Source organism: Callospermophilus lateralis, chromosome 17 (assembly GCF_048772815.1).
Source record: "Callospermophilus lateralis isolate mCalLat2 chromosome 17, mCalLat2.hap1, whole genome shotgun sequence".
Classification (NCBI taxonomy): Eukaryota; Metazoa; Chordata; class Mammalia; order Rodentia; family Sciuridae; genus Callospermophilus; species Callospermophilus lateralis.
The window spans coordinates 44,188,088-44,202,856 of record NC_135321.1 but is presented as its reverse complement, the minus strand read 5'-3'; the positions used below and the strand labels follow the sequence as shown (position 1 = coordinate 44,202,856).

The 14,769-nt window shown below is 41.6% G+C and overlaps 1 pseudogene; it reads left to right on the top strand.

The window, feature by feature from the left end:
* Window positions 1-8,910: 8,910 nt before the first annotated feature.
* Window positions 8,911-9,598, top strand: LOC143382892 (elongation factor 1-beta pseudogene; annotated as a pseudogene).
* The last annotated feature ends 5,171 nt before the right edge of the window (window positions 9,599-14,769 follow it).

Sequence of the window (14,769 nt, the reverse complement as noted above, 5' to 3'; positions counted from 1 at the left end):
AGGATTGGGAGGTCAGCAGAGCTGTGGATCAGAGGGGAAGATGTGGGAGTTATTAACCTAAAAGTGGTCACCAGAATGGTCACCTTTGGATGAGGGCAGTCACCAGCACCGTGTGAAAAGAATAGACCCAGAGGGCTGAAGGACACACCCTTGGGGACATGCGGACATATTGGGACTGAATAAAGGAAAAATAAAACTATGAAGCCGACTGAGAAGGGCTGCCAGGGAGGTAGGAGGAAAATGAAGAGAGAGCAGTGAAGTAAAAGAAAAATTTTAAAAATGAATTAGCTGGAGCAATGGGGATGTCAGTGGTCATCTCTGCAGAAGACATTTGGCTGGGGTGTAGGAAGTGTGGATAGGAGCCGTGGAGTCCACTCTCTAAGTGCTTTACTGGGAAAGGGAAGTGACAGTACGGATGGCAGAATCCAGGAAAGATGTTTTCAGTAAAAGTCAAAATGCTGAGTGTGATTTTGTGTTTTCAGGTTAGAGGCAGCAGACGGGAAGGGGCTGTCTAGACCAAGGGAGGTGATTGAAGGATGCAAGTCCTCCAGAAGACAGGTGAGGATAGACCCTAGGCACATGCAGGGGACAGGGCCCAGTGCCTTCTCTAGTCGTCTCCTTCCCTTAAGCGGCCTCTTCTAGTCACTAAAGTTCATCTGCTGGTACCAGTTATGCATTTGACATTTTTTGACTGATACTGACTATAACCTGTTCTCTGTCCTTCTTTTAAACTTCTCCTGATCCAACACTGGCCCAGTCAGCTCTAACCCACTGGGGTCACCTCAGACATGGTGTTTTTCTTTCCAGTGCCTGCAGGTGGGGTGGAGCCTCTAGAAGCAGCTGAATGTTGGTGGACAGCCTGTCATGGAGGTGGCGTGCATGTCCTTCTTATCTCTAACTCTCACTTCCTGGTACTCTTATCTTTACTTTTCAGATGAGGAGTCGACCCAGAAAGGCTTGCTAAGTCACCCAAGATTGTGTAGTCGGTAGGGGAGTAGAGTTGGGATCCAAGTTTTGGCCCATATGACTCAGAGCCCCCTTTTCTGAGCCATATTGTGGGAGTCATGTTCCACTAGATTTGCACTTCAAAGGCTGGAAGCAGGGAGTGCCAGGTCTCTGCAGAAACTCTTCCTAACAGGGCAAAAGGGAGGCTGACAGTGGGAATGGAGAGACATGGATGGAGCTGCACTGGGAAGCTCGCTTCAGGTAGAAGGCACTGAGTCCTGGAGAGTTGTAAGGGCAAAACTGTCTGATCACTGTGTCCCCAAATGGCATTATCGGTGTCCCAGATCTTGGTTTCTAAATAACACTTTGGTCTTGGCTGATTCCAAAGCTGGGGCAGAGAAAGTACAAGGTGAACCCGTGTGTCTTATTGTGCCAGAAAACAACAAAGTGCTCAAAGATTAATGGGATCCTATTCAAAAGACAACAGGAAGCTACGAGAACTGGCTTGAAGGGATCTTTAGCTGTCTGAATTGGAGACCATTGAGCAGCAAAAATTATAATGAGTAAATAAAACAAAAAGAGTCAATGATGATGATGATGATGATGATTATAGAACCCAAGTGCAAACAAGGGAGCAGCAACTCTTTACATGTATCTAAGATAATGGTAGAATTAGAAAATCACCATTTTGTAATGTGATACCTGATTTTAAGCTAGCAGTGCCAAGGAGTGCTAAAACTTTTGTGTTGTTGGGAAGCAGGATGTTCACACACAGATTTGAACCATCACAGATTATCTATTAATTACAAAAGCGAAAATGGATTTTTACAATGGAAAGATAGTGTGAATAGGAAATATCAGCTTCAGCCTCACCAAGAAAGGCAACAGGGTTAATAGACGCTTCCCTATGTGATGGAATGGGAAGTGGACGCTCTCACTGGTGTCACCGTCTTGTCATCTGCCTAACCTGGGTTGAAGGAACACAACAGTCCTGAATTCTTTACATGTCCCAATGCCTTACAAGACAGAAAAAGTGGAGAGAGGGGGTATAATTATTTTAACTTAAAGGAAATTAAAGGGACATTACAATCAAATGCAAAGTGTGAATTCGTTGGATCCCAGATTTTTGAAGACAATATAAGATCACTTTGGGGTCACTGGAGAAATTTATACATGCACTGTTTATAGATGACATTAAAAATCAATCCCAGGGACTTACTGATTTTGTACTTGATGTAAGCAGCTTAGAAGTAGTCACTCCATCAACTTCTAACAACAAGCAAAAAGCTAAACAAACTGAAAAACCAAAAGATGGCTTCTTTTTTAGAGCCATCAGAGAAGCGAAACATTTAAAGTACGGAGACATAAATAAATAAATAATAAATAAAAAAATAAAAGCCCTTACTACTCTAAAATCAATCTTACATTTTTTTTGATGTGATAATGATATTTCAGTTAAACAGGAAAATGTCTAGTTCTTAGGAGCTAGAAATAGAGCTGCAATATCATAAATGTCTGCAACTCTGCTTTCAAATACATGGAGAAATGTTTTCAATTAATAATTAATTTTAAAAATTTGTCTGTTACGGTTATAAGGACACACAGAAAAATTTCAGAAATTTCAAAAACAAAAGGGAATATTAAATGATAAAAATGACATTTTTGGGGGGTATCTGGATCTAAGAGACAATTTCTACCTCTCAAAAATCAAAGGTTTTGCCTATAGCAAGAAGGAAATACTTTATCCTTCAAGATGACATCTACTATAATGCTAGTTTGATTTACTAGAAACCCGGAAATGGTGTAGACACACTAATCTCACTTCTTATGTTTACCCTAATGACAGGAAAACTTATGTTCACACAAAAATTTGCATAATAATGTCTATTATCCTATTTCTAGTCATTGAAAACTGAACACTTCCAAAAAGTGTTCTAGAGGTGAATGGATGAGCACATTGTTTACATACGTACAACAGAATATTACTTAGCAAGAAAAAAGGAACAGATTTGATGCAAACAACAGGGTGGATGATTTGCCAAAAGCAAAGTTCAAGGAGGAAGATTCACACCACACCGTTACATGCTACATGATTCCATTTATATTATGACAATCTCGAAAAGATGAGACTACATGACAGTGAACGGATTAAGAATCCTCCACAGTTAACTACAAAGGAAGAGTAGGAGGAAGATTTGGGGGTTGACACAACTCTTCTGTATCCTGATTGTGGTGATGGCTGCCTGAATCTATATGCATTAAAATTCTTAGAACGCTACACATAAAGTTCAAAAAACTGTATTTTAATTAGAATTATAAAAAGGGAAAGAGAACAAAAGCTGTAGTCCTTGATTTCTAAAATTTTTAATAACATTCCAAGACAAAAATATGAGCCCATTATAATAAATAGGGTATATTTAAGTGCCATTAAAATGTAATACCATTATTATCTGCAAAAATTCATCAAGCTATACACCTTGATTCATGTACTTTTCTGAATGTGGGCTATACTTCAATAAAATGTTTAAAAATGGAAATAAATTGTTTATTTGCTCTGATGAATGTGCCATTTTACAGGTGCAAAAAAATGCTCTGGTTGATTGAATAAACATGTTAGAAATAGCCCATGGAGGTCTGGAATTAGGGTCTGATTTCAAACAACTGTAATACCCTTTTGTTATTTTAACCTTCCCTCGCTGTAGGAAAGAGAAAGGGGCATACCACCGCCTTCCATGTTTATGGCATGAAGATATAGACATTATAATACTCTGGTCTTCTCAACTGCTTATCATTTAAAATATCACCTGACATTTCTGTGTTAGCTGATATAGCCACTGTCACTTCCTCTCTCCCTTTGAAAAGTGACATTATTATGCACAGTACAAATTGGACTGGAAGTATTCGTCTGCCTAAGTAATGGTACAATGCCAGGCGATTTGCAGATTCTGGAGTTGAAAAATGGTACAATGTGTCTTGCACTTGTATCATGTTTTATACTTTTATGGGGAGGAAGGAAGAAAAGGAAATTTATTGAGTGTTAATTAAATGTTAGGTGTTTTCGATCTGACATTTTATTTCATTCTCAGCATGACCAATTTGGCTCAAGTTATTATTCCTTTTTTTTTCACAAATGTAAAAGATGGTTTTCATGACTTTTCAAGGTTTCTGAACAAACTCATGGTTAAACTAGGAATCAGCCCCAGCTCTATGAACCCCAGAGCCAGAAAGCAAAATATTACTATCCTACCCCACTGCTTGTGTCCTGAGTCCTTCTGGAACAAAGGGTGGTTTCTCTGCAGTTCAGACAGTTCGGTGCCCCAGTGGGGCTGACAATACCTTTTGTCACATGGTTGGGTCCACAGAGCTTCTGAGGCATATGCATGTCCCAGGAACGTGGGAATGTTTTTTTTTTTTTTTTTCCAGTAAGCAATGGATTACACTGGTGGTTGGCTAAAGTTATTGGTATCAGCATCATCGTACCGCATCCTCAGGAACATCAGCTCCATAAAAACCTGATTGATTCAAACGCTCAGCCTAAATTCCACAGAATGATGGAAATTTGTCCTAAAGTGACAATCTCCTTACCACAGAACTTATGGACTCAGATACTTGGATTTCTTCCATGGAACAATTCCAACTGTCCTACCTTTTGATGATTTATTTCAGATACCTTCCAGGCTTTACCTAGGAACTCCACCATGAAAAGACAGCAGGAATTCTAGGGAGTTGTCATGGCAACCCCTAGATATCATCTCCGGAATGCCCCATGGCTGTCGAGTTCAGATTTATCACAGTTGCACTTCTACAGGGAAGTCAAAGCTCTTGCCTAGACAACCAGACCCCAGAAAATGGATCAAATGATATCAACCACTCTTACACTCCCCACAGCAAGATTTCAAGGATCTGCTCTTGAATGTTGGTTCATTGGTGACTGCTTGTCATATGACAGGAGCCTCTATCTCAAATGCCATTATGGAAGAGTCGATCTAGTCCTTCATTTCATCAAAGAAAAACTTAGAGAGTCCAATTTTCTGAAGGAAGTCGTGTGATGAGAAATTGGGATCAGCTCCCTTTTTGTCCCTAAAGTAAAGAGGGTAAGCTGAACCCTTATTTCCCATTCTCATTTCTATTTCTCTTTGTCTCACGAACCATGCTTGAAACAATGGCATCACAAAGCCCAGTTATACAGGATTCGCTTCCAAACAGGCCGGCACTGGGGCTGCCCAGCATGTAGTGCGGTGGGTGTGTGTCTACAATTGTCATTGCAATTTTTATTGCATCTCATGATGTGCACAGATGTGCTTGGTAAGCATCCCAAGAGGTAAAGAGACTCTGCTCAATATCCTTGTTCCCAAATGACACTACCTTATAGAATCACTTTCTGGGCTACCTCCTTTGGGAGGCTGTAACCATTTAAAGTCTCTGGATTTTGGTGTTTTAACAAGGGTTTAATTACTAAGGTAAGTGTATGCACCTGCTAAGGCATTCCTAATTATTTGATAATGGTGCAATCTTTCTCAATACAGCCAGTTTTGTGGTGTAAGCTACACTAATGAAGCACACTGAGAGAACACATTCCCCCAATGTTGGGGAAGCTTATTTAAATTAAATAAATTTGCAAAGGACTGAATTTTTACCACTGGCCTCAACAATTATGTATGGGTATTTCAAGCTGGATGCCAGTGTGCATGTGTCAGAATGAGGCACACTTCCTTTTGCTCTTGGAAGTATCTTAAGTGAGATAGTGTCACTTTTAAAATTTTATCTTTTCCAGATTGCTTCACACACCCTGACTTGTCCCACCCTGTCTTAAAAACAAAACATTTCACTTCTCTCTTTTGTTTTTCTCTTGGCAACAACTGGTAGAAGCCCTGTTTTGATAATGCTGATAGTTTTTTTTTTTTCCTCCTCTTTTTTCTTTTCCACCTGATTCTTACCATTGCCACATGTGGTCTGTAGTTGTTGAGTAATAGGATCTTTATTATAACATCTGCAAATTAGCACCTTGCATTGCAGCCTTTTTGGAAACTTGCTGATGGTTTGCAATTGTACTAAGTCAGAGATGACACTACATCCAAGTGTTTCAAACTTCGTTGTTTTGGACTAAAAAAAAAGAAGATTCCAATATGCACACGGTTTCCAAATCACTGTTAGGGGCTGCATGAACTAAGTTAAATACATTTGCAAAGGACTGAATCTGCATCTCCTTTCTCAAGCACTCACATTCATTTTAGTACATGAAGTTATTCAGGACAGAAAAATGAACTCAACTGGTTCTCTTCCTTCTGTGTTTCTAGACAGTTGCTTTTTCTTCCAGAATATTTTTGTGAATCAGCCTAGTTTAACAGGAAACAGTCACTAATACAATTTTCCAAGTCAAGACAAAAGGCTTCCTTTATCATCCAATTTTCCTGAAATTTTTCACAAAGAAAATTGTTTTTTTTCAATTTCCAATAGAATAAGAACATTATGTTAAATACACCAATGACCTGCCACAGAGATGTTAAAGGATTTATAAATGACAACCAATACAGATGAACAATGGAGAAGAAAACTGACAAATTACAAATTCTTGCAAATGAGGGTTGAGGAGTTAATTTTGTGTTCAAATATGGAGAGAACCCTTTGGGGAAAAAGGAGAGCTTTCAGCTACGCCAGGGGTCAGATGCCTCACATGCACCAGAGTTACCCCGAGCTCATAACCACACAGGTATAAATGACACTGCCCTATTTTGTCACACCATCAACCAAGGCCAGATAATAAAACAACTGGGGACCAGTAAGAGCGTAGTGGAGGCGTGGTGGGAGGGGGCAGCAGAGAGAATAACTTGCAGCACCAGGCAAATCAAAAGGCAGAGGGGCCTCCCAGCTGATTCCTCAGTGTCCTGGAGATTTCTGTTAGTAATGTGGCTTGGGGCATGTACTGCTGATAATTACTGCTAGCTGGAATAATTAATAAGAATAATTGCTCGGCATGGAAAGGGAAAGGGAAGCTCTGGGAGGAGAAGAAGGAGGCTTGAGGAGCAAGAGACTCCCCAAGCGCATTTATATAGACAGGAAGTTCAGCAGCAAGCATCCTGAGAATCGAAGAGTTGTCTGGATGCCAAGGGCAAAAGTTAAGAGGTATTGAGTGAGGCCGAATTCAATGGTCTTATCTTGGAATGCGGTGGAGAAGCAGCCTGTCATGGCTTTGGTGATGGGTGATTCCCTTTGGAAATAATAGGTGGAGGTGGTAGAAGTGGGGGTGGGGAGGGGGGAGACAGTGTGAAAGGAATAAAGAAGTGTCGGTAAGTATGCAGATAAGCTGTATCTCTGGAATAAACTCCCCAGTCACAATAGCAGGAGAACAGCTGAAAGGAAGACAAGTAAAGACCGTAAAGACTGTCCCCAGTGAGGGTCTGGGAGAGTTTATCCCAGCTTGAAGGAAGAAAAGCATCCATTAGAAGCCAAGCATTGGTGTTGACAGTGTGTAAAATCACCACAATTTTGATGTAATGGGGTAAATTTTCTCAACACTACACACAGAGTTGCCAACACAGTTCTTGATATTGTAACTTTCTATATATTTCACTTAAATATTTCCCCGAAGGCAGGACGAGCATACGCTTGGCAAAACTTAAAGAGGTGAGGAAACTGGATGGAAAGACTGAAGTGGGAGCAGCATGTGGAATCTGGCGGCCAGAGTTCTGATAATGACATGCAGATCCAGGGGCCAAGCCAAGTGCTGGGTGTTCACTGTGACCCTCTGCAGGAGGCAGGGCACCATGTGTGACATTGTGTTCTGAGATAAGAGAAGCCTACAAAGGCCAGGAGTGATTACTTACAATTTGTTTTTTCCTAAGGGAATCATACAGGAAGAGCAATTAAAGAAAAAAAAAGATGAATTTATCAAATTATCCTTACCCAATTTAAAAAAAATATTTAGTTGTAGATAGACACAATATCTTTATTTCATTTATTTTGTTTTTATGTCTTGCTGAGGATTGAACCCGGTACCTCACATGTGCAAGGTAAGTGCTCCACCACTGAGCTATAGCCCCAGCCCTCCTTAGCCAATTTTTTGATTTTAAGTACTGCATTTTGATGGATAATGCCCTTACCTCTCTCTCCATCTGTGTAACATAAATGGATTATACTTGTATGACAAAGAAGAAATGCTACTAAAACAGTGAATGCTGAGCATTTGGTGGCCTTACCAAGGTCCTACTGATGCTCAAAGTTCCTACCAGCTTGGGCTCCAGTTCATGCTATGCAAGGGGATTATATGTCCTGAAGACAGCTGCGACTCATCTTGGGTGGAGCCACATTGTGGGTGCATAACATTTGGGGAATTCCACAGAGTAGACTGCTACATGAACCATGCCTATTTAAAGGACAGCAAAAGGGCCACATGTAAACCAGCCTAGACTGTGCTCCACGTGTGGGCATGGCCAGGAGAGTCTAGGGAAGGTGTAAATCTGATCATTTCTATTTTTCGAAGCTTTGCCTATCCTAACTGAATATAGTACTTTCTGGTAAATAAAGACCTGAGTAGACCTTGAAGTGGGTAACTACCTTTGGGAGACCTTTCAGTTCTAATCTTGCCCAGTTTTCTAGTCAATAATATTAGGGAGAGTGGAGGTCAGGCAGGCCTGGTACTATTTATTTAGTTATTTTTATTTTTTTTAAGTTTTTTAATTTTATTTTTTTTTCAGACATTTGTGACAATAGAATGTATTTTGACATATTATACATACATGGAGAACAACTTCCCATTCTGGTGATTGCACATGACGTGGAGTTACACTGGTTGTGTGTGTGTGCACATGAACATAGGAAGGTTGTGTCCTAATAGGTATGACAGGGTTAGCAGAATCCAGAGTAAACCCTGGGCATGCTTTGGAACTTGATGAGATCTTACACATTAAAACTGTCCTTGAGCTCTTTTCCCCTACTGCTATCTAGCTCCCAGATACAGATGAGGCCATGGTTTTCGGTGACCTGAAAAGCACCCCCCACACCCACCAGCCTCCAGGTGCTCAATGATTACCAGGTGGACAAGGACTACATGGAAAGGTATGTGCCATCACCAGCAGATGTGGCAGTATTTGAAGCAGTCTCCGGCCCACGGCCTGCCGACTTGTGCCATGCCCTTATGTTGGTATAATCACATCAAATCCTATAAAAAGCAAAGGCCAGCCTTCCAGGAGGGAAGAAAGCTTTGGACGAGTATGGCCCTGCCAGTGTGGAAGACACCACAGGAGCACAGCCACAGACAGCAAAGATGATGATGGCATTGATCTCTTTGGATCTGATGAAGAGGAGGAAAGTGAAGAAGCAAAGAGATTAAGGGAAGAACGCCTTGCACAGTATGAGTCCAAGAAAGCCCCAAAACCCTGTACTTGTCACCAAGTCTTCCGTCTTACTACATGAGAAACCGTGGGATGAGGAGACAGATACAGCAAAATCCGAGGAGTGCGTCAAGAGCGTTCAAGCGGATGGCTTGGTCTGGGGTTCCTCTAAACTAGTTCCAGGGGGATATGGTATTAAAAACCTTGAAACACAGTGTGTAGTCAAAGATGACAAAGTTGGAACAGATATGCTGGAGGAACAGATCACTGCTTTTGAGAACTACGTGCTGACCACGGACGTGGCTGCTTTTAACAAGATCTAAAACTCATCCTGGATGGTTGCACTTCAATAAAATCTTGAAAGATAAAATAAATAAATAAATAGATAAATATGCATGCCCTTGATATCTGTTTCTCTCTCAACTTTCAAAAATGAAGTCTGATGGAGCATGAGTAATGACTGCAGTCCTGTTGAGGTATATGGACCTGCGAGGGCATATGTGAGGAATATGGCCCAAGTTCGGAGAAGTTATGACTCAGTCTTGAAGAGGAAGGGAGGATGCACTCAGTACCCTTGACTCCTGTCCAGTTGTAGCCCACCCAGAACACTCAGCTCAAGAGTCTAGTTTAGGCAGAAAAAATGGGAGAAAACTGTTAGCAAGGTAAACAGAAAGTTCAAGGACTTGAAATTGAGACACATATGGGACTGAATTCAGGCCCTGTGATGCACCACAGAGACAACTTACACAAGACACTTAATCTCTGTGCAGTGTGGACTCTAATGCTTACATGGGAGGATTGCTGTCAGAATTAAAGTAGCAAGTACCATAGGCCTGGCTCATGGCCTGGCTCATGGCTCATTGTCTCTCCAAAGACAATCTTTTGTTTAGCCAATTTTGATCTCAAGCAATTCTCTAGCAGTACCCAGTCCTCAAAGAATAGCAGAGGAGGAATGCCTTAGGATACTTTCCAACCTCTGGGGTGATTATACATGATAGGTACTCAATTTGTGTTAGCTCTCACATTTATCATCCTTCCTAGACATTCATAACTTTGGACTCACACTCTTCCCTATCACTTGCTTCCCAGCTCATCCATGGAGATTAAATAACATACCTAATTATGAGAGGTTGGATCCCTACTAGCTTGTCTTATGAAGCTTGAGCATCAGATCATTTCTCCTTCCTCTTTCAGCAATTTCCAGTCTAGTTCTAGCAGTGTGGTGCTCTGGTCCATTCAATAAATATTTAGTGAGTGCCTCCTGGGGGTCAGGAAGCGTGCCTGCTTCCAACATAATCTATGTCTTTATCTTCTCCAGATGTTAAGGCCAAAGCTGTACCAAGGGGCAATACATTGAACCCTCCTGGTCCCAGGCTTCTGAAGGGAGTCTTTCATGGTGACATAGAAGGACCATCCTTACAGAGACAGCAGTGGAAAGAGAAATTGGCCAGGAGCTGGTTTGAAGAACAATCTTTTCCCTTAACGTTAAATTATGATATACTCAGTTCTTGCCTAGCATTGTTTTAAGTTTCTTTTTTCTTAATGCATTAACTCATTTTACCCTCATAACAAGTCCAGAAGGGAGAGATAATTCTCATTCCACTTTAAAGATGATGAAAATTGAAAGATAGTGAGGATAGGCACTTGTCCAAGTCCCAAAGCTAGTTACATGTCCAAGTCCCAAAGCTAGTTACGTGTTCAAGTCGTCAAGTTCCAGAATCTTCCCTCTTGACATTGGCAACACACAACCACACCATCATCCACTCCCACCCACTCTTACCATCGAGAGACAGGTGGGTTGAATCCTCCCCACTCTATGCTCAAACCAGCTCCTGGTCAATTTCTCTTCAATGACTTCTCCTTTTTAAGGCTGCTCTTGGGGTTGACATTTATCTAATTTAATCCCTGTTAAAATGTGAGCTTGGGATCAGAAGGTTCTGCATATACAGGGTGTACACAGGGTGTTTTATAGCACCCTGGAGCTGGAATAACATGTTACCTTTGCTAAGGTTCTGTTCTAGGTAGATCTCCTTTTATTTCTCAGTAGAGAGGCCCAAGATGACTGTATTAAGTTTCTGAATGATCAAGAGACCAGTTTCAGCCAAAAGGAAAATCTTTGTCAATCTCCAAAGGGAGTCTTTTATTTAGCCAATTTTGAGACTGAGATGGTCTCAAGCAATGTCCTGGTAGCACCCAGGCCTGTGGAACTAGCAGAGGAGGGGAGTGTGAGCTTCCTGGATGCCTTAGGATATATTCCACCCATGAGTGTAGTTGCAGTCAGTCTGAAGTCCCAAGGGAACTAGTTCCCAAATATAAGTTTTAACTTGTTTACCTTGAACTTGGAGTCATTCCCTGTGGATTCTGCCACTGGCATTCAATCCATCCTCATCTTCTAGAGTTAGGGGTATGTCCTTTCCCAGCTATGCTCAAGGCGATTTTATTTCCCCAATGCTTCAAAACGGAGCCAAATTGTCCCTGTCCCAGAGGAGCAAACAAAACCCTGGCAGGGAAAGGCAGCTTTCAAATGTTTCTCCCCATGGTTCCTCAGGGACAAAGCCACATCAGAGGGACCAGCCCTTTAGCCTTCTTGTCTCCCCACTCAGCTGTCTGGCTCAGACCAAATAGACTTTGCTCTATTTCCCTAGCAATAGGTCTTTCCTTCTTCATTTCTGCTTGCTGACCTTGAGATCCTTCTCCCTTTTTTAGAATGAAGGTTCAACTTTACAGAGGCAGAAAGAGAAGAGTGATGTTTTAAATTTAGGAGCATGAAGCAAGGATATAGTCTGCCTTGCTTACCATGTCATTTTCAGTGTCTAGCAAAGTAGGTGTGAACGGAGCAAATGGAATCAGAAGACAGAACAAGTTCTGAGGAATGAGGAATAAGCGTTTTCATACCCAATTAGAAAGATGTTAAATGACTTAGTGATATGAAAATCTCTATTGTCCCATCTTGTCTTTATGGAGTAAAGTTAATGAGTTTTCATCAGAACTTGTGGAAATTTTTCTTGGAGAGCCAGGAAAACTAATAGCCATGCACTACAGGGAGAGACAACATAGTATACTGAAAAATTAGTCCAAGAGTTCTCTGCTCATGGCTCCCTATCCAGGAAACAAAGGATGAATCTCTTCCTCCCTTAGGATCTCAGTTTCCCTGTCTGTAAAATGAAAGATTTTATCCAGAGGATCTCTGGAGTAGCATATCGATTAGATGTTAAAAGGTGTAAGTGCCACACAGACCAACTAGCAGTGGCTTCAATACATAGGAAGAAGTTCAGAGTTAAGATGGCCCCAGGGCTGGTTGGTTGAATTAGGACTAATATTCAAGGACTAAAATTCCTTCCTCTGTTTTGTTCTGGTCAGTACCTTGCTTTCCTCCTTAATGGGTTCTCCTCATAGGTTCCGTATGACAGCCACTGGTACCATTGCAAATGGTAACATTCAGAAAAAATATACAGGGATCTCTCTGTATTGTATACCTTCCAAAAAAAAATTTTAGTCCATCTCCCCTGTGGCTACATGAATAGAATTGCACCAGAGTCACTTGGTTTAGATCCCAGAGGACTTAGATCATTAGAGATAAGATTCAGCCTCTGAGGCAGGGAGGAGGCTTCAGCCTGCATTCCAGGCAGGGCACGCCAGCTCCAAACAAGTTCATGACACCGAGGACAGGGGTGGTATCTCCCATTCCTGTCATCCAACTGAAAGAAAATAAAAAGATGATTAGCAAATTTTAATAGAAGAAAATAAATGTAAGAGACAGACGGAAGATAAGCCCTCCCCTCACATGAAAAGTCCTTGTAAGACAGGACTGTCACATGCACAGAGCAGCTCCAGAGGCATGGCCCTACCTGCCCTTTGGTTTCCCTTTCTGGTTCCTTGAGCAGAAGGCCTTTTTTGGGTGCCAGTTAGAAAGGCCTATACCAGTTGGTCGGGATGGGGAGGATCCCAATTCTAGGATTAGGTCTAGAATTAGGTCTGCTGTGCTGTTTTCTTCTACACAAGGGAAAGAGAGACTGTCCTACGCCCACCTGGAGGTCTAGGCCTGTCCCACTTCCCTCCATGTCAGGTCATGTCTTTTTCCTTTCTGATCATTCGCACATGTCATTCCATCTGCTGGGAATGTTACTCCCTGCACCCCAATCCTCTGGCCTGTTCCTTTCATCCTTTAAACCTCAGCTTAAATATCCCTTTCTCTGGGAAGTTGCCACTGACCTCCAAGGTCCAGGGTCACTGTGGCCTCCCGCATTTGCTCCATTGAAGTACTAATTGCACTTTATTATAATTGCCTGTCCCCTGTCTCTCCTCTCCAGTAGGTAACGCACCTCTTAAGAGCAAGACGGTGTCACGCTCATGATTATTCCCAGACACACAGGGATCTTGCATTCAATGAAGTCTCAAAATCTGTTTCTTAAAATAATGAATAAATAGTAGGGACAGAGGCAAAAATAAGTTAGAATTGGTGGTCAAGGCTTTGGAACCACCAGTATCACTGAATTTTTTAATGAAAACATTACATAGTTTGGTTCTAAAAACCATCACTTGTCCCATTAGGAAATCGTTGCCTGAGATGGCAGCATTCTGTGTCTAAGCTGGAATCAACAGCATAAAGATTTTGGGTTCTATAGACATTAGTGTATGTGTTTATGTGTGATAAAGAAGACTATATTGCCTTTTAATTCCTCCAATCAGACTTAATACAATCCATTCTATCTTTTCTTAAATCTAAAGTAGATCTAGCCTGGTGATGTATCTGGTAGGGTACTGATCATGGGGTGGAAATTATTGCATGCATGTCTTCCTCCCTCCCTCCCTCCCTCCCTCTCTCCCTCCTTCCCTTCCTTCTTTCTTTCTTCCCTCCCTCCCTCCCTCCTTCTCTCCCTTCCTTCCTTCCTTCCTCCTTCCTTCCTTCCTTCCTCGTAGCTTCCATTAATAAATTATTGTGGCTGCTGATATCAACACTCTGCTAGATGATGAATTGCAGTGCAGAATAAGACATTTCTTACATTTATATTTTAAATAAACAACTTCTTGGGGCAAGGGGTAGGGATATGGTTCTAAAAAAGATGAGAGAATTTCCATCCCTATGGACTCATAAGTGTATCTCTGCCCCCACCCCGCCCATCGCATTGTTCATATTTATCCCAGACTGACTAATGAGAGGAAGGAAGGAACTGAGCATGCCCAGTGTACTCTCGTGCTCCCCCACCCACCCCCAGGCCTGTCTCATCCAGGAAGAAGGGAGCCTGGCCCTCAAGTCCCAAGGACAATAAGTATGATGTGTTATGAGAATGTAAGAACCATAAAATGTGTAAAAACCAAAAAGAACAAACTTATTTTAGGGGATCAGAGAAAACTTTCCAGAGGAAACAACGTGTAATCCGAGATCAGAAAATTAAAAAAAAAAAAAAAAATGAATAGGAAACAAGAGCTCAGAGCTTGCAGAATACTTGTAGAGAGTAGGGGTAGAAAAGGATTGGCTTGCTGACATGACAAT